Below are 21,820 nucleotides of genomic sequence, written 5' to 3'. Positions count from 1 at the left end.
TCTTATCCAATTTGACTTCTTAATTCCTTCTGTTTCCACCCTACTGCCCTCCGCCAGTCCCTCCTGCACACCAAGGTCCTTCCCACACCAAGGCCTACAGGGTTGCTATCCCCTTCACTGAGGTCACTATTCTGGCTGCCACCATGTTCCCAAATCCTCTGGTCTCAGGCTGCACTCCAGCTATATTAGTCTTTGCTTCTGTACTTTTTCCTCATCAGAATACTTTACTTTAAGCTCTAATGTTAAGTTTCCTGGCTGCTGTCTCCCTCTGTGCCCTGTCAGTTCTAGGAGGACATGGGAACTATTAATCACCACTGCATCCCCAGGCCTGGAGAGGCCTGCACAAAGGGGGCATTCACACATGCTTTATAAGTGAATAGATTGTTAATCAATGCTAAAAATCAGATTTCCAAATAGGATCATCCTACTATATTGGTAAAACCAGAGGTATGAAGGGAGTGATTGTGTGTATGTAAAAGGATTGGAAAGATTAAAACTAAAATATTAACCCTGGTAATTGATGAATGAGGTATTATTTATGGAAGATTTGAGTCTGTTTTCTATTTTCCAAAGATTCTACATTGCATATATGATTTGGATCATGGGGGAAAATGTTATTTTTTAAAAGATGCCAATTTTAAGTGAAAGTTTTCGGTAGGCAGGTGTGACCTGGCCGATCTCTGGAGGTCATTGGTGAATGCTTTGGTTTCTGAGAATCTCTGTCTCAAGCAGACATAATGAGCACATCATTGAGTTTGGCCAATTTGCTGATTTTAATTTGCTCAGGAGTGAATCCACTTCCCTGAGGCTTGACTTCATCCCCCCACATTTCCTTCCTAGTAAGGTGAAGAGTCCCCGGCCCCCTTCTGTTTCTCTCTCTTTGGGATTTTTCTTATCTCTTGCAATAATTCCAGAATGTTAACCCTGGATCAGAGGACAGAAAGGAGATAATGCCTTGAGCTTAATTCAACCTGCATTTTAACAAGCTACCTTCTGGTTTCACAGGATACACCCCACAGAGGCGATTACAGAAGCCTGCCTCCCTGCCTTGCTTTCTCCCCACTGAGCCTCTGATCTCTCACCCGCAGGAGCTGTCCTGCCCCAATTCCCAGGGCAGTCAGGTGGCAGGGCCCTGAATCACCCTCCCCAAGGACTGACCTAGAACAGGGAGTTCGAACACAATGACGGACTCTAAAGGCCTAGACTGCCCCTCTTTCAGCAGGAATCATGGAATACCACTGTAGGGCTGGCCTCAGACTTTTGTATCCATTTCCACCTACAGGCACTTACCCCACATTAATTACATATGAAATGTTTGAAGTTCTCTGCAAGCTAACTCAGGTTACCTCATGTGATCTTGTTACTTTTTTTTAATGCTGCTTCTTATAATATGCATATCTTCTCCTTGCTCCTTTCCGAATTAAAGTTATGTTTATCCTTAACTGCTCATCTCAAGAATCCTCCTGGGAAGCTTCCTGAGTGCTCTTTGCTGTGCCCTCCCTGTTCTTTTTGCATGCCCAACTAAACTAACTCACTTTGCCCTGGACCGATGGAGGCAACTGGCTTCTAACAGACCTCACCAGCACTTGCACATACGAACCAGCCTCCAACTACTAGGGAAAGAGCACGTGCTCCTGGCAAGGCACAAAATTGTTCTAAGTACAGTTCCTCCATCATCTTCCTGGAACTCTGCTCCTTAACTCTCCACTCTTTGTCCAATATCGGAAGCATCACATTTCCAACATTAACTTTGGCCCATCGAATTTGGAGGCCTGTTTGGACTTGACGGATACCACTCCCAGCTAGACATGGAGCAACCTTTGCTCTGTGGAGTTTGGAATTACACTCCAAGTGACAGGCACTCTCAAAGCTACACACGTTCTCCTCTCTGCCATGGGACAGAAATTTGGCAGCAGGTGAGTTGTATCTGTTTACAGTTTTGACTCCCCCAGCATACAGAGCTCTCTCTGGGCAAAGACCTGTCCCCATTCTGTGTGTTACCCATGTTTGGCAGAGTGCTCCGAAGCTAGAGGAGAAGGCTGGGAGGATTTGGTACATGAAGGATTCCTCATATTCCCTAATTGGTCCTCCTTGAAAGACAGAGGCTGACTGTGAGTCTCAATGGGGATCTTTGGGCTCCACATTCCTAAAGTGGAGATCACTGGCTTCATCTCATTGCTGCAATGAGATGGGGTGCAGAATGGAGCCCCTGTATAGCCGCTAGGCCCCAATACATGGCCTCATGGCAGTGGACTTCTGTCTTGATCTGTGTGTGTGTGTGTGTGTGTGTGTGTGTGTGTATCGGCATGTGAGGTGCATGTGTGTGTATATGTGTGTGTTTGTGTATTCGTGTGTATATGCATATTTATGTGTGTGTGTGTGTGTGTGTGTGTAAAGGGCTCTACCTCACTATTGAATCCCAGGTTTCTTGCCTAGACTCTGGTTATTGGCTGCCTGTATTTTAACCTGGATGCAGTTATTGGTTCTCCCCTCACTTGGTGTCTCTAAATACCCAATAGAGCTAAAGATCATCATGCAGTGACTTTTTAAAAAATATTCCCATGTAACTAAATCATTTTTATATAAATCCTGGTAATAGTAATGACCAGAAAGAAAAGCACAGACAGGGAAAATATTGTTTTAAATTTCAACTAATTGTGAATTTTTGTAGATAAGTGTAAAATACCTGTTTCACTGTTTTAAAATTCAAACATAAACTTCAATGGAAGTAACTCAACTTCTATTTGATTGTCTCCAAAATTACCATTAATTTCTAATTTACCACTTAAACACAGGCACTTGGAGTAGCACAGAGCTGAGAGAGATTGGCTGCAGTAGAAATGAGGTCAAATGACTGCCAACCTTTTTTCTTTTTTAAGTTCCGGGGTACATGTGCAGGATGTGCAGGTTTGCAACATAGGTAAACATGCGCCATGGTAGTTTGCTGGACCTATCAACCCGTCACAAGCCCAGCATGCATTAGCTATTTTTCTTAATGCTCACCCTCCCCCAGGTCCACCCCTCTGATAGGCCCCAGTGTATGTTGTTCCCCTCCCTATGTCCATGTGCTCTCCTTGTTCAGCTCACACTTATAAGTGAGAACATGTGGTGTTTAGTTTTCTGTTCCTGCATTAGTTTGCTTAGGATAATGGCCACCAGTTCCTTCCATGTCCCTGCAAAGGACATAATCTCATTCATTTTTATGGCTGCATAGTATTCCATGGTGTTTATATACCACTATTCCTTTAATAGATCAGTCTATTATTGATGGGCATTTGGGTTGATTCCATGTCTTTGCTATTGGGAATAGTACTGCAATGAACATACTTGTGCATGTATCTTTGTAACAGAATGATTTATATTCTTTTGGGTATATACTCAGTAATGGGATTGCTGGATCAGATGGTATTTCTGGTTCTAGATCTTTGAGGAATCACCACATTGTCTTCCCCAATGGTTGAACTAATTTACATTCCTACCAAAAGTGTAAAAGCATTCCTATTTCTCCACAACCTCACCAGCATCTGTTGTTTCTTGACTTTTTAATAATCACCATTCTGACCAGCATGAAATGGTATCTCATTGTGGTTTTGATTTGCATTGCTCAAATGATCAGTGATGTTGAGCTTTTTTTCATATGTTTGTTGGCCACATGAACGTCTCCTTTTGAGAAGTGTCTGTTCATGTCCTTTGCCCTCTTTTTAATGGGTTTTCCATTCTTGTAAATTTTTTTGAGTTCCATGTAGATTCTGGATATTAGAGCTTTGTCAAATGGATAGATTTCGAAAATTTTCTCCCACTCTGTAGGTTGCCTGTTCATGCTGATGTGTTACAGGAAGTCAGGGACCCTGAATGGAGGGACCCACTGGAGCCACGGCAGAGGAACATAAATTGTGAAGATTTCATCTTAATATGGAAATTTTCAGTTCTCAAATAATACTTTTATAATTTCTTGTGCCTGTCTTTACTTTAATCTCTTAATCCCATTATCTTCGTAAGCTGAGGATGTACGTCATCTCAGGACCACGGTGATAATTGTGTTAACTGTATGAATTGATTGTAAAACATGTGTGTTTGAACAATATGAAATCAGTGCACCTTGAAAAAGAACAGAATAATAGCAATTTTTATGGAACAAGGGAAGGCAACCATAAGGTCTGACTGCCTGCAGGGTCGGGCAAAAAGAGGCAAATTTTTCTTCTTGCAGAGAGCATATAAATGGATGTGCAAGTAGGAAACATATCACTAAATTATTTTCCTAGCAAGGAATATTAATATTAATACCCTGGGAAAGGAATGCGTTCCTGGGGGGAGGTCTATAAACAGCCGCTCTGGGAATGCTTGTCTTGTGCAGTTGAGATAAGGACTGAGATAAGCCCTGGTCTCCTGCAGAATCCTCAGGCTTATTAGGGTGGGGAAAAACTCTGCCCTAGTAAATTTGTGGTCAGACCGGTTCTCTGCTCTCGAACCCTGTTTTCTGTTGTTTAAGATGTTTATCAAGACAATATGTGCACCACTGAACATAGACCCTTATCAGTGGTTCTGCTTTTGCCCTTTGCCCTGTGATCTTTGTTGGACCCTTATCAGTGGTTCTGCTTTTGCCCTTTGCCCTGTTCCCTCAGAAGCATGTGATCTTTGTTAGACCCTTATCAGTGGTTCTGCTTTTTGATCTTTGAAGCATGTGATCTTTGTACCTACTCTTTGTTCTTACACCCTCTACCCTTTTGAAACCCTTAATAAAAACTTGCTGGTCTGAGACTCAGGTGGGCATCACAGTCCTACTGACATGTGATGTCATCCCTGGTGGCCAAGCTATAAAATTCCTCTCTTTGTACTGTCTCTCTTTATTTCTCAGCCAGCCGACAATTATGGAAAATAGAAAGAACCTATGTTGGAATATTGGGGGCAGGTTCTCCCAATACTGATGATAGTTTCTTTCACTGTGCAGAAAGCTCTTTAGTATCCCATTTGTCAATTTTTATTTTCGTTGCCATTGCTTTTGATGCTTTTGTCATGAAACCTTTGCCAGTGCATATGTCTTGGATGGTATTGCCTAGATTTTCTTCTAGGGTTTTTATAGTTTGGGGTTTTACATTTAAGTCTTTAATTCATATTGAGTTAACTTTTATGTAAGGTGTAAGGAAGGGGTCCAGTTTCAATCTTCTGCATACCACTAGCCAGTTTTCCCAGCACCATGGAAATCCTTTCCCCATTGCTTGTTTCTCTCAGGTTTGTCAAAGATCAGATGATTGCAGATGCGAGGTCTTATTTCTGAGTTCCCTATTATGTTCCATTGGTCCATGTGTCTGTCGCTTTGTAGTATAGTTTGAAGTCAGGTAACATGATGCTTCTACCTTTGTTCTTTAGGCTTAGGATTGTCTTGGCTACATGAGCTCTTTTTTGGTTTCATATCAATTTTAAAATAGCTTTTTCTAATTCTGTGAAGAATAAATGACAGCCAACTTTAAGAACTTACTCTGACAATAACAACATGTAGCTGAGTCTATAGGTGCCTGGGGCCAAATGTATAACTGGTGTTTCTCAAAATTAACATGACTGTTATTAAATATAATGTTTATTAAAAGGTAAGTAGAAAAACTCAACAATAACTGGAGCAATTGTTTATGACTTAGATCACAAAATAACTGGGAAGGGGAGAACATTTTCTTACTGAAATTGTTTAGAATTGGTGGACCATGGGGATAATAGAGTCATGGGTTGAATTGCACTTCCCCCATATCTATATGTTAAAGCCCTCACCCCTGGCACCTTACAATATGACTGTATTTGGAGATAAAGCTTTTAAAGAGGTAATTTGGGTAAAATGAGGCCATTAGGGTAGGGCCTAATCCAATATTGTGACTGGTGTTCTTATAAGAAGAGGAAATTTGAACACACAAAGAGACACCAGGGATATATGATCACAGAGGGGAGACCAGGTGAAGGCATGGTGAGAAGACAGCCATCTGCAAGCCACAGAGAAAGGTCTTAGGGGAAACCAACCTGCCCACACTTTGATCTTGGACTTCCAGCCTCCAGAACTGTATGAAAATTAATTTCTGTTGTTTAAGCCACCCAGTCTTTGATACTTTGTGATGGCAGCCTAAGAAAATGGATACAAATATAAAATACTGATTTTCAGAACACTGCAGTGTTCTTTTTATTTACAAACAATGCAGCCCAGGGTAGATTCTACCTCCTGCTTTCTCCATCCAATGCTGCTTATCCTTCTGCTCTATGCAACATGCCCAGGGGCCCTCCAGTCTGAACTGACAGCTCTAGGGCCAAACAATGTTGGTCCTCTTGCTACAAGGAAACCATAATTTCCTGAAAATCCTAAAAGATAACTGGAGCATGCAGCTGTTCTATAGAAAATACCCACCCCAGTCACAGAGGCAGAGACATATTCCAGAAGATATTAATACATGTCCAGGGATGGCAGTGGTTGTGGAGACTGTTCCATGGGTGGTGCCCATGGGAGAGACCGTGGGGCCACAGGCAAGATGCTTCCCACACCTGCTCTGTGCAGGAGGTCATGAAAGCAAAGACAGAATTGTCTGCAGAGATGTTCCATACACATAGCCTTAGAGGCGTCGACAGATGGTACAGAGAAAAATGCCCCTATCTGTGATCACACACTCACCCAGGGATTGATCTCAGATGCAACCCTGGAACAGGAGCCAGACATGACACCAGTGATCTTCAGATACCAGTGGGTATTTCAGGAAACACACTCTCGTCTGGAGATCAAAGAAGCCCAGCAAATGTTTCACTAAAGGTGGCCTGCAGAGATGATCCCCAAAGCTCAGGACAATGACATCCCAAGGTCAGAGAAAGGAGCAGGAAGGCCCCAGTTAGCAGTCTTTGCAGAACTTCCATCTAGAGAACTGTTGCTCTATCTCCCATCTTAGCTTGGCACCCAGCTCCTTTTCTCTCTGCCAGGAGATGGGCCGTCTGTCCTTAAGGTGCAGACACAATTTCTGAGTTTGTTTGAGAATGCTATCCTCATCCCCTGGGCTTAAGTCAGAAGGCAGGGCATTGTCACAGGATGTGGATTGGAGGCTTTTCATAAGGAATAAAAGTTTGCAGAGGATAGATAAAGCCCAGGAAAGCATATCACGGTTGAATGGGCCGGAGATGTTTTCCCTGCAACTTCCAACACTATTCTCTGCTTTTTTCTAAGCATGTTAGCACTTCTGTAAAACTGAATAATATTACAAATTATAATTAATTACCCATGTGAGGAATGATTGGTAACAAAGGCAAAGGACAGAGAGGTACAGGCAAGGGTTATCCAGGAAGTGCTAGTTAGACCGCAGGGAGCTCAGGCCTTCCATGAATATCTTTTTTCCTCCTCCCATGATGCAGCCATCAACATCCCCGACCACCTCCTCACTCTCCACTCCTGCACCTGATTCAGAGCCCCTCTCTGACTCTCATGTTCGTTGTCTCTTCCTTTATTACCCAATGCTGCAGTGGTAATAATTGCATTTATAGTCTGGGTCATTATGCTGCCTCTGGGGATCCCACTGCTGAGCTCGTTCAGGCTAGCAGTTGCTTGGGAGAGGCAAACGTCCCAAAGGGAACTCAGACAGTTTTCAATTATAGATCAGTAGAAATCCCCCTGCTGAGTGTGCATTGGGAATTTCTATCCAACTCCCCCTGGCCTCTCTATCTATTAGCACCTGCCTGCAATGGCATAGGAAAGATAAAGGCAACAGGTGCAGTTACCTCTATGGGGAGAGAGGTTTTGTTATTGATATCGGGTTTTAAATTGCCAAGGCATTATGGTAATAAAAAGCAGACCAACTTTTAGTTGATATTAGTACTGCTTTTAAATTTCCTGCAAAGAATGCACATCTTTATGATGGGCGCCCAGAACAGACTTCCCCACTGCCCAATCCTTGACATGCTACTGTCCACATGGGCATCAGTGGCCTTGCACACTAGTGAGCATAGCCAATCACTGTCTCAGACCAATCAGATTGGCATCTCCATTTCCCAAGGTGTGGATAATGGAAAAGCTGCAAAAAAAAAAAAAAAAAAAAAGTCCCTTGAACAAGGGACAAGCTAACAAATCTTCCTCCCTGTAGTACTATAAAATTCTTTCAGAAACAAAACAAAACAAATTAGGGCCAATGGAGATGCCTGGGGGGACCTGGAGTTCTTGCAGTGATAGAAAATGTGATTTCCCAGTTAATACAGCAGTTCTCAAACCTTGATCATATTCATCTATTTACTTCTAGACAACTTCCCATGATTTTTTTCCATCAGACCAATAAATGATCCTGCTCTCTGAATACGTAGGGTCTCACTTTCGTCCTTAGATGGTTTGTGCTTGGCCAAAGGAAAAAAAGTGCATGAAAATACAGTTGGGGGAAGTTGAAAGGACTCTAAAATGAAAGAAAGGAGACACAGTTTCTAATGCTGGCTCTCCCATTCACTAACTGGGGGAACATGTATATAAGTCAGCTCAGCCTGCTACAGTAAAACAGCAAACTAACTGGCTCGCACAACAGAAATAAATTTCTTAGGCTAGAATCCCAGGTCAGGGTATAGCAGGGTTGGTTCCTGGAGCTCTCTTCTTGACTTGCCTTCTCATCTTCTCGCTGTGTCTTCACAAGTCAGGGCCAGATTGGAGTGGGGAGCGGTGGAGAGAGAGAGAGAGACAGAGAGGAAGAGAGAGAGAGAGAGAGAGAGAGGTGTGACTCTTATTATAAGAATATTATTCCTATCAAATCAGGGCACCATCTTTATGACATCATTTAACTTAATTCCTTAATGACTTCCTAAGAGGCCCCATCTCTAAATATAGCCACATTAGGTGTTAGGGCTTCAACATATGAATTTAGGGGTGATGCAAACATTCAGTCAATGACACTGTAAAAATTATCTTCACCTCTCTTAGCTTTAAACCAAAAAATGTCCAGGACCAGATGGATTCACAGCCAAATTCTACCAGAGGCACAAGGAGGAGCTGGTACCATTCCTTCTGAAACTGTTCCAATCAATATAAAAAGAGGGAATCCTCCCTAACTCATTGTTTGAGGCCAGCATCATCCTGATACCAAAGCCTGGCAGAGACACAACAAAAAAAGAGAATTTTAGACCAATATCCTTGATGAACGTTGGTGCAAAAATCCTCAATAAAATACTGGCAAAACAAATCCAGCAACACGTCAAAAAGCTTATCCACCACGATCAAGTGGGCTTCATCCCTGGGATGCAAGGCTGGTTCAACATATGCAAATCAATAAACGTAATCCAGCATATAAACAGAACCAAAGACAAAAACCACATGATTATCTCAATAGATGCAGAAAAGGCCTTTGACAAAATTCAACAACTCTTCATGCTAAAAACTCTCAATAAATTAGGTATTGATGGGACATGTCTCAAAATCATAAGAGCTATCTATGACAAACCCACAGCCAATATCATACTGAATGGGCAAAAACTGGAAGCATTCCCTTTGAAAACTGGCACAAGACAGGGATGCCCTCTCTCACCACTCCTATTCAACATAGTGTTGGAAGTTCTGGCCAGGGCAATCAGGCAGGAGAAGGAAATAAAGGGCATTCAATTAGGAAAAGAGGAAGTCAAATTGTCCCTGTATGCAGATGACATGATTGTATATCTAGAAAACCCCATTGTCTCAGCCCCAAATCTCCTTAAGCTGATAAGCAACTTCAGCAAAGTCTCAGCATACAAAATCAATGTACAAAAATCCCAAGCATTCCTATACACCAATCACAGACAAACAGAGAGCCAAATCATGAGTGAACTCCCATTCACAATTGCTTCAAAGAGAATAAAACACCTAGGAATCCAACTTACAAGGGATGTGAAGGACCCCTTCAAGGAGAACTACAAACCACTGCTCAATGAAATAAAAGAGGATACAAACAAATGGAAGAACATTCCACATTAATGGGTAGGAAGAATCAATATCATGAAAATGGCCATACTGCCCAAGGTAATTTATAGATTCAATGCCATCCCCATCAAGCTACCAATAACTTTCTTCACAGAATTCGAAAAAACTACTTCAAAGTTCATATGGAACCAAAAAAGAGCCTGCATTGCCAAGTCAATCCTAAGCCAAAAGAACAAAGCTGGAGGCATCATGCTACCTGACTTCAAACTATACTTCAAGGCTACAGTAACCAAAATAGCATGGTACTGGTACCAAAACAGAGATATAGACCAATGGAACAGAACAGAGCCCTCAGAATTAATGCCGCATATCTACAACTATCTGATCTTTGACAAACCTGACAAAAACAAGCAATGAGGAAAATATTCCCTATTTAATAAATGGTGCTGGGAAAACTGGCTTGCCATATGTAGAAAGCTGAAACTGGATCCCTTCCTTACACCTTATACAAAAATTAATTCAAGATGGATTAAAGACTTACATGTTAGACCTATAACCCTAAGAACCCTGAAGAAAACCTAGGCAATACCATTCAGGACATAGGCATGGGCAAGGGCTTCATGTCTAAAACACCAAAAGCAATGGCAACAAAAGCCAAAGTTGACAAATGGGATCTAATTAAACTAAAGAGCTTCTGCACAGCAAAAGAAACTACCGTCAGAGTGAACAGGCAACCCATAAAATGGGAGAAAATTTTTGCAACCTACTCATCTGACAATGGGCTAATATCCAGAATCTACAATGAACTCAAACAAGTTTACAAGAAAAAAACAAACAACCCCATCAACAAGTGGGCAAAGGATAAGATCAGACACTTCTCAAAAGAAGACATTTATGCAGCCAAAAAACACATGAAAAAATGCTCATCATCACTGACCATCAGAGAAATACAAATCAAAACCACAATGAGATACCATCTCACATCAGTTAGAATGGCCATCATTAAAAAGTCAGGAAACAACAGGTGCTGGAGAGGATGTGGAGAAATAGGAACACTTACACTTTTGGTGGGACTGTAAACTAGTCCAACCATTGTGGAAGTCAGTGTGGCGATGTCTCAGGGATCTAGAACTAGAAATACCATTTGACCCAGCCATCCCATTACTGCATATATACCCAAAGCATTATAAATCATGCTGCTATAAAGACACATGCACATGTATGTTTATTGCAGCACTATTCACAATAGCAAAGACTTGGAACCAACCCAAATGTCCAACAATGATAGACTGGATTAAGAAAATGTGGCACATATACACTATGGAATACTATGCAGCCATAAAAAATGATGAGTTCATGTCCTTTCTAGGGACATGGATGTAGCTGGAAACCATCATTCTCAGTAAACTATCGCAAGGACAAAAAACCAAACACCACATGTTCTCACTCATAGGTGGGAATTGAACAATGAGAACTCATGGACACAGGAAGGGGAACATCACACCAGGGCCTGTTGTGGGGTGGGGGGATGTGGGAGGGATAGCATTAGGAGATTACCTAATGCTAAATGACGAGTTAATGGGTGCAGCACACCAAGATGGCACATCCATACATGTGTAACAAACCTGCACGTTGTGTACATGTACCCTAAAAGTTAAAGTATAATAATAATAAAAAAGTGGGTAAATGCTTGCCTTAAATCTTCAAAAAGTGAGAAACAATGGAAAGCAACATAGCTAGAAATGTAGAGAACATGATACCAACTAAAAAATTATTATCATCATTATTATGCCAGCTTCAGATTACTAAAGTTTTACACTGTGAAAAACCAAACTTAAATATTCCTGAGTCCAGTCTCCATAATACAGCAAGGAGGAAAGTGGAGCAGGGGAATTTGGTATCAGAAAAATAAACTTTGGAGTCAGATGGGTTAAAATCATGATTAGCTGTGTCATACTCTAATATTACTACAGTTACTATCAGTTGCCTCACTTGTTTAAGAAAAATAGTTCTTTTCTCATGATGATGAAATAAAAAGAATTGGAGTAATCACATCTCTTGCTGTGCACCCTGATTTTTCTGGTCCATGTAGTTTACATTGGACTATATCCAGCCTATCCACAGGGAATGGTCAGATGGACCACACCTAAACCAATCACTGCTCTTCATGGCTTTGGTCATGATGATTGGATCAGGTGTGGATGGATAACCCAGCTTGATCCAACAACAACCCAAATGCTCAGTGATAAAGAGGCCCTCTCTTCTTCTTTCTGTTGCTTCTGGAGGAAGGTACTTTGTAAGCTTGGAACTGCAGCTACCATCTCATATTCTCAACTGAAGAGCCTGCCTGACATGGAGGCAATGGGAGCAGTCAGGGAAGCACAGCTGGGAGATTCCAGGGTATTTGTTCCAAATGACCCATTTGAGCCCCTGGATCCAGCCATTCATTCTAAGAGTCAGCTCTTCACTGGTATTTTCAGTTACGTGAACCAATAAATTGCTTCCCATTTTTAAAAAGATATTTTGAGTTGCATTTCTTTTATTTGCAACAACAAAAAAGGAACAATTAACAGAGTAATTGGACTCAAGAGTGGGCTAGTAAAAGTTACAAACACTAATAAGGAGAATGAATTTATCACTGGAAGTCCATAGGGACCCCTCCGTTCATGGCTGGGAATTGATCCTTTCATATCACACGTGTAAGTGAATCACATAAGTTCACTTATACCCTGGGACTGGGACTATGCACCTACAGAGGCTAGAGTGTTAAGTGACTCCGTGAGGAAAAAAAAAAAGAAAACTGCAAATGCTAGCTTCTGGCTCTGTCTGCCAGTCTTCAATGAGGTTACATTGTTTTAAATCCCCTTAGTGCAGAACCAAAATGGAAGCCATTAAGGTCAGTTTTGAGAACACTGAAACCTAAAGCTTCGAGAACAGAAAACCCTGGTGAAAGCTTTATATCCACGTAGTCATGTGAAAGAGAAGAATTAAAAGTGGCAGGTACAAGTCTGTGGTTCACTTCTCAGTTTCTAAGAGGATGCACTGCCTCCATGTCCCCCTGGTCCTGGGGGTCCCCCAACTTTACCTTGCATAGCCATTTGGTGCTTGCCAGGAAAGCCTTTTTCTAAATCCCAGTAACGAAAGTTTTGTCTTCATTATCACTGCCCTTACCAGATCCTGGAAGACAGGTATAGATCATTCTGTGGTCCACTTTGAACACGATGAAAACAGGACAAGATAAGCGCAGGGAACCTATTTCCCCTCAGGAATTCAGTCAGGAGCCCGCAGAAGAACTGTGCCTAGGTGGGTATGCAATACCCACACATGCCCCAGACATTCACGCTGAATCACAAATGAGTTTGCAATGAAGATACTTAAAATAAATTCCCTGTAGCATCCAATGAGAGAAGAAAACAAAACTGTCTAGTAAAAAGCAGCATAATTTCATGCTCAATTACGGCCAACGTTGAGAACAAAGCAGATTAAATGTTCTAATCCAACAAAGGATATTTTTCAAAAGAACTTTAATAGTGAAACATGATGACTGACATCTCTCATACTTTTACCTTCCAAAATTTGCTTTCATTGGAAAGTTGACTGGCAGGATAATTAAGAAGAACTAGTTAGAATCACTAACCATTGCCCATATGATGTGGGAGTCTCTTCACCACCCCCACCAGAATTGCTTGTTCTCTTATGGTGGTATATTATAACACAAGTCATATCACAGAATTGAATGTGCACTTTACTTCTGCCCAACCCCAGGGAATAGTCAGCAGAAAGGATTAAGAGGTACGTTAAGGGGCTTAGTGCTGGTCCTTTGGAGGTGTCGGCATAGCTTATTTAGCTTTTTCAGAGAGCTGAGGGAGAGAAAACACAGAGAATAACACAGAGCTGAGGGAGAGAAACACAGAGAAAATTCTGCAGTTCTCTTCTTATCTCCTTGCTCTAGGGGTCCCACTTCCCATCATGCTGTGTGTCTTCCCCTGTGGTGGTGTACAAGATCAAGCAACTTCGCTTTTCCAGAACTATTATACTGCACATTTGTTTTCAATTTATTCCTTTTTGTGAAAATCTGACTTTAATAATACAGGCTTTCAGTGCTGAAAGGATCCAGGAAAATCACTTGGTACCAATGCACCCCTCTTTTGCACTGTTGTTCAGCTTTGGAGGGCTGAACCAGCTTTGTGCAAGGCTGCAGAGCCGGGCCTGGAGTCCAGGTACTTTGTGAAATCAGCTCACTGTAATTTGTGCCCTGCCTCTGTGACCCTCTGTGACCTCCTGCTGCAACTGTCTTTAATAATCATGCTGAGGTGTCCCTTAACACTAGAAGAGGGGCATGCTGCTTTCCCACCAAGAAGTGTCCACTCATGCTCTCAAGGCAAGGAGGCGCCCAGGCTTCCGACCTGTACTGAGGACTCTGGATCAAGAGAGGGGACTGGAACCAGGACCGCTCAGTTCACGTAGCTGCTGCTTAGGGGAGCAGTCCGTGTAGGTCTGCATGGAGAAGAGTCAACCCCAGATCCCTGTCCTGAAGGGCTCATCAAATAAAGGAATCTTGTTTGCTGGGAGTCGTTTCCAGAGAAATCCGACAGAGGTCAGTGGATCCTTTGACGCTTCCCATTGACTTTCCTCAGTGAAGCGAAGGAGATGGATCAACAGTGGGAGGGGAGATGCTTCCAGGCCTGTAGAACCTGATATTCAGCCCAGCCAGCCACCCGGAGACCCCTTTGGTTACCATGGAAACAGCTGCAGGAAGCCAAAGAGTAGATGGAATCCTTTAACTCGGTTTAAATGCAAATTCTGTGGGTAATTAAGTGGCAAACCACAGTAAGAACATTATGGGAGATATACAGTCACTGGAAAGGTAATAAATGCCTGCCTCGAAATGGATATAATAAAAAAATTTGACAGTTTGTCTCGGCAAGAAATTTTGTCTTTAAAACACCTCAACCTTTTCTACTTCCCCCTCCAGTTTTTGAAATTGTCATCTAGGTTTTAGAAAAAAAAAAATACTAAAAATTCAGGCCTGCAATGGTTTTAAAACTATCCTCATTAGCAGGTGTCTCCTATCTCCTCCACAGCTCTCACTGGAACCTTTCATGAGCTGGAGTTCCATGGACATTTCAGCTTCAATTTTCCTGTTGTTTTTGAGGAATCAATTGATTTGTATGGGAAAATGTTCTCTTCCGTTCGTCTTTCCTCAGACTTGTGCCTTGGGGTGAGCATGCACATGGAATCCTCAGTTAATAGGCTCGGGGTGCTCAGCCTTGTTCTTGAGAAATCCCACCTCCACCCCCAAACGGCCCTAACTCACCTCCACAGGCCTCCGGTACTTTCCCAAGTAATTGAAAGTTTCCCCTCAATAAGCCCAAGCAGGAGCAGAAGAGAGAGTCTAATCAGGGTATATTCTGGCTGGGAATTAAAACTTGCACGATGTGCGCCCCTCCAGATGAACGGTCTGAATTAGGTCTGAAATGGCAGCAGGCTAGGCCTGTGTGGCTGTACTTGAAAAAGCGGGCAGCTCCTTAACTAGAGTTTCATTGCTTTTTCATTGTTTTTTTGACGCCTATGCACCTAATGAGGGGCTCTTCTCTCTGAGTGGCAGAGACTGTGATTGTGAGAGCACAGCTTTGTGCAGAGTGGATCCTGCCCCACACACCCCTCAACTCCACAGGGCTCTACAGGTGTGATCCTTGCTGCCCCTTAGGCCTTTCCCAAGAAGACCTTGGCCTGACTGTGACTTTTTTACATTATTAAGCCCACATTTTTTTTAAACCAAGCTCTGCTTTCTGAGCTAAAATCCCACATTTTAAATTGCATATATTGAAGCAGGCCACTTTAGCACAGTCATAGAGTCTGACTGAAAAGTTTGGGTTTTTAGAGGTGAATAAAATGATGGCGATGGAGAGAAGAGATCTTTTTTTTAACTCCCTCCTTAGAAATCTCATTGCTTCTCTCTGCATAATTAAAATTAAAAAGGAGTCATAGGAGCTAAGAACTAGACGGGCTATTAGAATTTATCTAGCTGTGGTTTCTTAATTTAGGGCCCATATATTAGTGTCAAGGTAATCATAAACACCTTGAAAAGTAGGATGCTGCCTGTTGCTGACATCAGGAGCTAAAATGGATCCATAACATTAAAAAATAAAAAGATGAGGAACTACTGCTCTATTATGACATCTGGTGCAAACAGGTGGTCCCCATTTATGAACTGTTGGATGAATGAATAACTAAAACTGCGTGATTAAGACTTCACTAATTCTCCTCCTACGCCTCTACATGTTCTGCTTCTACTTTTTCCTCTAGTGCCATCTCCTCCATCTATTTTTCTATAGGGCAGATTAACACATTCATTAACGGAAAGCAGGGGAAAGGCAAAATGGCAAATAAACAAAGCTGGAAATAGGGATGTTGTTTCGGCATGTCATGGATGTCCTATAAACATACTCTCATCCACAGGGCACCTGACCCACTGTAGCTGGGAGAGTCCATGCAATCAAGGATGAAAGATTGTTGGTACAATCCTTAGGGCTGACCTCAGCAAAGATGTTTCCTGGCTGGGTGAGGTGGCTCAGGCCTGTAATCCCAGCACTTTGGGAGACCAAGGCGGGCGAATCACCAGGTCAAGAGATCGAGACCATCCTGGCCAACATGGTGAAACCCCATCTTTACTAAAAATACAAAAACTAGCCGGGCATGGTGGTGCGCACCTGCAGGCCCAGCTACTTGGGAGGCTGAGGCAGGAAAATACCTTGAGTCTGGGAGGTAGATGTTGCAGTGAGCCGAGATCACACCACTGCGCTCCAGCCTGGCAACAGAGCAAGACTCCATTTCAGAAAAAAAAGATGTTTCCTTCCCCGTAATTACCAAATGATGGCTTGAAATCATAGATGTCCCAATGTTAATGCATCTTAAAACCATCTAGGAAAAAAAAAACCAGTTCTGGAGTTCTGGATAAGTAAATAAAATAGAAGTTAATGGCCGGGCGCGGTGGCTCACGCTTGTAATCCCAGCACTTTGGGAGGCCGAGGCGGGCGGATCACGAGGTCAGGAGATCGAGACCACGGTGAAACCCCGTCTCTACTAAAAAATACAAAAAATTAGCCGGGCGCGGTGGCGGGCGCCTGTAGTCCCAGCTACTCGGAGGCTGAGGCAGGAGAATGGCGTGAACCCGGGAGGCGGAGCTTGCAGTGAGCCGAGATTGCGCCACTGCACTCCAGCCCGGGCGACAGAGCGAGACTCTGTCTCAAAAAAAAAAAAAAAAATAGAAGTTAATAAAAACTGGCACCTTGTGTGGAGACTTCATGACAAGGGCTACATCCTAAAGCCCCCCAACCCTCTACAGCCTAGCATGCAGATGAGGATGGGATAGCCATGGGAGAAGCTATGGTTTGCAGGTGAAAGCTCTTACTCCTGGGACCCCAAATAACTCATAAAATCCTCATGAAGAAAGACTGACCCAAAACTAGGTAAAGGAAATGGAGAGCAGCTCTGGAGATGACATTCTACCACCCGTGCAGGTGAGAGATAAACTGATCTTTGAGAGATGAGTGTGTTTCCAGTTACAGTGGATCAGAAACCAGTGAAACTCCCAAACTTTATTTAGGCATAGATTCCCCCAGTTCTACTTCTGCTTTGGTTTTGTCAACTGTCAGATGAGGATACTGTTATTTTATTTGTTGATTTGTTTTGTGGACCAAATAAAATAACACAGGGAGAGGGCCTTGTGTCTAACACTTAATGGGTGCTAAATACTCACTAGAGAGCAGTCTACCTCATTCTCTGCCTGGTTGTCCTGAAATAACGCCCCCAAACATCATTAGAAACCATGTTTGGGATGGATTGTTATTTAGACTAGGCAGACCCTCTGGTGGCTCCAATTATATTAAGAGGATTTTATTTTTATGACAAAAATTAATTTTCAATTGCCTCTACTTGTAGATAAACTAGTAAAAATAATTCTGAAGAGATGGCAGAATCAGATGAATAACAAGGAATCTATTCCCCTTAATACTTATCATTATTACTATTAAATCATCCAACTCAAAGAGTTTCTAACAGCAGCGGCAGCAATGAAAGGGAACAACCAGGGCTCCCAGGAATGGAAGTCCCACAGCATTTTTTCCTTTCTGCCACACCACTCCCAGCACACTAGGAAGCTGTTTCTGTATTCGGCCATGGCTCTTGTTTGATGGCAGTAATATGCTCCCTCGCCTGTTATGTGCTACAGCCAAGGATGCAGGAGACCATCTAAGAGGACCAAGGCCCCTGGGGCAGGTTTCAGGAGCAGCTCACCACACTCATTCCCCTATGATCTAAGTAGAGGTCCTTGGTGCAACCGGATAGACATCTCTGTGTCTTTCTCCTCGAGGCTTCCAGAGCCTTTCTTTCCAGTCCCCGTCCCAGGTAGTATCTACACTTAGACAGATGAACAAAAATGACCTAAGCCTCTACCTGTTCTGCTTCTATTCAGGGTGGGGTGTAGGAGAAAGAGAAAAATGGGACCTCCTCATCGACTTTTCCTTTAGGACTAGATCCATGTCAGCTGGGCACGAACTTTAGATGTACCTCTTTAAGATAACTAGAAAAAAGTGACGATCAGCGTATCAGAAAGTACAAAATCCTGTTGCTTACTAGCAAAATGTGAAAGCACAGACACAACAGCCAATCAAATAAAAATGATGTTGGAATAAGTAAAATGTGACTCTTCAGAGAATCAAATTGGTGACATAAAAGATAAACTTAAGGAAAACAGTCTACAGACAGCCCCCCACATCACCCTAAATCCCCGTATCTTCTGTGGTCCCCTGCATGGTGGACAAGCCACCGTGAAAGCCCTATTGTTCTGGGGATTCACATGTGTCTTGTTTTTTTTTGTTTTGTTTGAGATGAAGTGTCGCTCTATTGCCCAGGCTGGAGTGCAGTGGAACAATCTTGGCTCACTGCAACCTCCACCCCCCAGGTAAAAGCAATTCTCCCTGCTTCCGCCTCCTGAGTAGCTGGGATTATAGGCACCTGCCACCATGCCCGGCTAATTTTTGTATATTTTAGTAGAAACGGGGTTTCACCATGTTGGTCAGGCTGGTCTTGAACTCCTGACCTCAGGTGATCCACCCGCCTCAGCCTCCCAAATTGTTGAGATTACAGGCGTGAGCCACCGTGCCCGGCTGCATGTATCTTTTTACTATTGATATCCTGAATGGCCAACAATATACCTTATCTTTCAATCTCCAGTGTCTGGAAGTGTCTCTAGTGGGTAGGGATGTTTGGGGACTGTTTATTGAATGAGTGAAAAAATTCCCTAATAAAATAAATGAGTGGATTAGGAAATGAATGGCAAGATGGAACATAGAGAATCAGACCCTGATGGTCAGTATCCCCAAAGATGGACATTAATAATTACAGATCTAATGGAAGAAAACTTGGAAGAACTGAAAAAAAATATTAAAGGGATCTGAGATAGGAAATTGAGTGGGATAATCACATATTCAACAGAGTTAATAATAAGAACATATGCCAAGGCATATCCTAGAGGGAGGGAGAGGAGCTTTCAATTTCAAAGATAAAACTCCTTCAAGCTTTTAAGTCAAAAAGCCAAAAAGAAAAAATATATATCTTACATGCTATTCTTTAAAAAGATTCTTTGACTTACAAGAATAAAACCCTGAGTGTTCCTGATTCAAAATAGAAGAAAATGGAGCAGCTCATGTTACAGACAATGAAGATTTTAAGAAGAGATCGTCTTTGTTTTGGCATCAACTATTATCACTGGGAGGATCAGTACTCCCCTATAGAACAGTGTCTTCAAAGGCTCCAGCAAGCATGGCTGAGGACCAGTTTTCATAGCCTCTGTGGGAGAATGTGGGTCCCAAGGCATCTTGTCACACCTCTAGAACTCTGGGGTCCCACTAAACCACCAACTGTCCCATAGAGTACAGGATCCACAGCTGTACTGAAAAGAGTTAACACTGTAGGTCTAAACTGCTATCTTTGGAAAGGCAAGGTAAGTCCCTGGCTAGTGTCTAGGAACTTAGAGTTCAGAGGGTTCCCATCACTCCTTGATAAGAGTGGCTCACTATACCTAAGCTGTTTTTTTCAAACAATGTCATTTATGCTGAACACTTGCTTTACTTCTGAAGTCTGGAGTTTTGGTGCATTCTAGGTAGAGGCTGCCTACATGACTGGCTCCCAGCAAAAGCCCTGGGTGCCCAGTCTCTAATGAGCTTTCCTAACGGCCAACATCACTTACCTGTTACTGGAGGAACTGAGTACATCCTGCATGATTCCAATGAGGGAAGATTATTGAAGATTGAACTTCAGCCCATATGCTTTTCCCATTTGCTGACTTTGTTTTGTATCCTTTGATTGTAATAAATTATAGCCATGAATACCACTATATGTTTAATCACTGTATCACACAGATTATTCTAACTGTCTTCATCCAGGCAAATATAATAACCTTTTAGAGTAATTGTCTCTATGGAATTCTACAGGCAGACAAGCTGGAGACCAGTGTGGTAAAAAATGGAGGAACCAGGAGAAGACCATGTCTGGGTCCCAAGACTATCATGTCTATCTTTGGCAAGAGAGAGGCCTGGAGATGATTCTGGAAAGCTTCATTGACATGTCAAATAGATGCTCGATATTCTTCTTGAGCACCCCGGTGTCCTGCCAGGTCCTTGCCCATTCCTGCTGGGATGATAAAGAGCTTTATAGACCCTCTAAAACACAGACATTTTTTTCCAGCTGTGCCATCTGGTTGTTTTTCTTTTTACAGGCAGTCAGCAGAAAGACTCATCTGTTGAGACCTAGATGTAGTAGTGTATGTGTGTTTGTGTGTGGGTGTGCATGCTCATCTATGCATTGAGCAGAGAAGTCTAATTATTGTTATGGCAGAGGAATGCATAGGGAAAGCATTCTGAAACACATGGGAAAGATTAAGACTCAGATGTTCCCCAAAGTGCATGTACACCAGCATCAGAAGTCCATCAGCCTCAGCCTTCTGCTGCCCCACCACCTCTGCTCTGACCTCCCTAAGGGGCTAGCTTTGCTCTTGTTCTGAAAGCAAATCAAGGGCAGCCCCGAGATTACCGGTAGTAGAATGCACTGCACCCGTGCCTTTGCAAGTCGAAGCTGGATGCTCTGCTGATGAGAAAAGCTGTTGCCATTGGGATGGTGAAAAACATCGTGCCCGACTCTTGCAATCAACTGGCCATTATAATTTGGTACTCTATGAGCACTTCCGCTGCTGCCAATATCTGCCTATCAATGGGAACTGAGGCAACAGTTTTTTCTTAGAAATCTAATATTGCAGATTCAAGAGGCTATCTTGTCTATCCCTCTGGGTTTGCCTATGTATCTGAGGTATCTCTGAAATATCCAAAATATTTATCTGAATATAGAATAGATACTCAATAATGGTAACTGCTTTTCTGTTGGTCTCCAGGGAAGGCAGTTATTCTTCTACAATCATTGAATTGATGTCAAGTATTATTGAACTTTCACTGCATATGCAGATACTCTACTGGTCATCATTAGATAGCTCTCCAAAGAACAGAGATTCAGAAGTCTTGTAAAGATTACAGCAATTAAGTGGAAAGATCGTGGTTTGCTCCTTAGGCCACTGGACTGCAAACCTGTTTTCTTTCCCCTAGATTAGGATTTCTCCACTTCAGCACTGTTGACACCGTGGGCCAGATAATTCTTTGTGGCAAGCCCTGTCCTGTGCATTGTAGGATGTTTAGTGGTATCCCTGGCTGATACCAGTTGCAGCCGTCTAGTTATGGAACTCAAAGAGATCCCTAGACATCATCAAATATCCTCAGGAAGGGGTGGAAAATCTCCTGCCCTCCCACCTTCTGTTGAGAAACACTGCCCTGTAGCAAGCTGCCTGTGAAGCTTTGCTGCTCAAACTGTGGTTTGCTTCTCAAAGTATGCTAC

At 42.6% G+C, this 21,820-nt stretch overlaps 2 long non-coding RNA genes across 2 annotated transcripts in view; both read right to left on the bottom strand.

Annotated features, from left to right (window-relative positions):
* LOC129480289 (uncharacterized) overlaps positions 1-21,820 on the bottom strand; it is a 47,778-nt gene that overhangs the window by 23,886 nt on the left and 2,072 nt on the right. The gene's annotated exons all lie outside the window — the stretch shown is intronic.
* On the bottom strand, positions 13,532-16,672 carry LOC129480288 (uncharacterized). Its single transcript, XR_008656971.2, has 3 exons — positions 16,632-16,672; positions 14,284-14,626; positions 13,532-13,737 (listed from the first exon to the last, which is right to left on the bottom strand). It is a non-coding gene; the product is annotated as an uncharacterized lncRNA (long non-coding RNA).

This window comes from Symphalangus syndactylus, chromosome 4 (assembly GCF_028878055.3).
Source record: "Symphalangus syndactylus isolate Jambi chromosome 4, NHGRI_mSymSyn1-v2.1_pri, whole genome shotgun sequence".
Lineage (NCBI taxonomy): Eukaryota > Metazoa > Chordata > Mammalia > Primates > Hylobatidae > Symphalangus > Symphalangus syndactylus.
Note: the sequence above shows the minus strand (reverse complement) of the source record. Positions and strands in the feature narration are given on the sequence as shown.